The sequence below is a fragment of the Phoxinus phoxinus genome (assembly GCF_949152265.1).
Source record: "Phoxinus phoxinus genome assembly, chromosome: 18".
NCBI classification, from domain to species: Eukaryota; Metazoa; Chordata; class Actinopteri; order Cypriniformes; family Leuciscidae; genus Phoxinus; species Phoxinus phoxinus.
The window spans coordinates 1,743,752-1,746,251 of record NC_136893.1 but is presented as its reverse complement, the minus strand read 5'-3'; the positions used below and the strand labels follow the sequence as shown (position 1 = coordinate 1,746,251).

The 2,500-nt window shown below is 34.6% G+C and overlaps 1 protein-coding gene across 1 annotated transcript in view; it reads left to right on the top strand.

The window, feature by feature from the left end:
- Positions 1 to 1,575, top strand: part of fhip1ab (FHF complex subunit HOOK interacting protein 1Ab) — a 21,843-nt gene extending 20,268 nt beyond the window's left edge. Inside the window, exon 13 of the mRNA XM_079589553.1 lies at positions 1 to 1,575. This exon is cut by the window's left edge and continues 1,391 nt beyond it. The gene's annotated coding sequence lies outside the window, so the exon portion shown is untranslated.
- The last annotated feature ends 925 nt before the right edge of the window (positions 1,576 to 2,500 follow it).

Below are 2,500 nucleotides of genomic sequence, written 5' to 3'. Positions count from 1 at the left end.
ATAAAAGTGCATCTATCCATGATAAAAGTGCATCTATCCATGATAAAAGTGCATCTATCCATCATAAAAGTGCATCTATCCATCATAAAAGTGCATCTATCCATCATAAAAGTGCATCTGTCCTTCATAAAAGTGCATCTGTCAATCATAATGTCGCTCCAAACCTGTATTATTTTTTATACACCAAAAAAAAAACAGTTTGAAAATCCCTGTCAAGCTAGGACCAAAAAAAATCTGTACAAAAGCTCTATAAAGTCATACGATAGTATTATTGTGAATTATAACTTCTGGAAGTATGGCACCTGTGGGTGAGTAAATTAGTACATTTTAATTTTTGAGAGAACTATTCCTTTAAAAACCTTTTGTGTTTTTTTGTTGTTGTTGCTTCAGATTCATGTGGGTGTGTGTTTTACACGGCTTGTTATTTCATGACTCGTGTGTAGATGAATCTCTGTAATTAGATGTTTATCAGGCAGTTTTAACATATTTTTAAACATAAAGTATCTTATGTGTCTGTGTGAACCTTCATCATGTGACTGTGCATTCGTCTCCAAACACATTCATTACAACAACTGCATTCACACACACTTTATCAGGACGTCACAACTCACACTTCTGAGGACATTCAGTGTGGAAATGTAGATTGTTTGGTTGGTGATCGTGTTATTATATATGAAGGTGCTGGAAAAAGATTATAAAATTATGAAGATTTTTTTTTTTTTACTTCGAATAACATGCACTGATGAATGATTCATAACTACCCTATGGCTAAGCCCCGCCCCCTCCACTCACTCACACACACAGTCCACATTCGGCTACGGGCGCGCTGGCAGATCACAGGAGGCAATTGATGATTTTTGGAGACAGAAAGATTATATATCATCTCGAAGTCACCGAAAGGGCCTTAAAGGTACAATATGTAATATTTGTGCATTAAAATATGCCAAAATCACAAGGCCAGTGTTATATATTTTGTTAAGTTGATTACTTACAATATCCCAAATGTTTCCAACTATTTTTAAATCGTGAGAATATTGCGATTTTAAACGAGTAACCCTCAGAGCTTTTCGACCAAGTTTGCCACTGTTTATATGTGTTTTGCGTTGTTTTTGAGGATGAATTTTGTCAATTTTCTAAACAGGGTCCGACCTTGATGTGATTTGATTCTAATCATAATGTAACATTATTGAAAAACAGATTTTTGTCTGTACAAAAAATGCTCAACTTTGACAAAAAGTCATTTTTATTGTTATAATTGTGATTTCATAATATGTAGATATGAATCCAACTAAAAACTAGTGAAAATATGTCGTTTAGTCAAATAGCAAATGGTGTATCTCTGCATCGACTAAAGTGATCATTTCTTTACTTTTAAAACGGCATTTTCCAAAAGATGGGCAAAAATCTTACACTAAACCATTTCAAATTATCCATATCCATGAACGTTAGAAATGTGGGTCTTTTATAAAGTGAATTTTACTTGAAAAAAAACTCCAGTTTTGTATAAAAAAAATATTTATTTATATAGCCTAAATTAAAAAATATATAATAAATCCTCCTAAAACTATAAATCCTAAAAAAATACTTATGTTGTTTTAAAATGACATTTTGTTGAAACAACACAAGTGTGACTTCCCCACACTAACATAAAAAACAGATATTATTAAATGTATTTACATTGTTTTGTAGATCTAGAAAGTGTTGTAAACCGTGCAAAGTCTCACGCCATTTGGACAAAGATAATTTATTTATTTCCGCAAACGTCATTTGGGGTCAGAGACCCGACCAGCGCACGAGGGGTTAAACACGTGCAGGTTTACCGCGCATGTTCACGAGACTCAGTCGCTATAGAAACAAAGACGCTAAAATGCAATCACGCAATGAGCTTCTCTACTAAGAAATTGATTTCTTTATATTTGCTATTAGTATTATCCATACAGCAAAATCCTTATGTTTTTATTCAACTATATGTGGGCCTAATGTAAAATACGGGACAAATCGCGTCCCTGATTGATTTGATACGGGACGCATCGTCTTACTTGTAAATACAGGATGATTCCGTATTTTAAGGGACGGGTGGCGTCCCTACTCTCGGGATACCTGTGTCGGAGTCGCATGAACCCCATGACACCGTTGACCATTTTACACTTACAATGACAAGAAAAAACATACATAAACAAATGAAAACTGACTAACTGCAGTGGACGTGGAAGCAGAGAATGTCCGAGTGTATTGGGTTAGCTATGCGCACTGTGATTGGCTCATCGCGTTTGGGGGCGTGGCTTAGCCATAGGTCAATAACACCAGGAACATGAATTAAAGGTTGGGTAGGTCAGAATTGTCTAAAAAAACTTTTATTCAAATTAGTTTAAACTGTCTTTATATACCAATACATCATTAAAATGCAAGTACTCTGAAATAGAGAGTATAAAAACTGAGTGACTCTAGTGTATTTAATCTTCAATAAACACAGCTCATTAATTCCATTCACTCCCGCCTA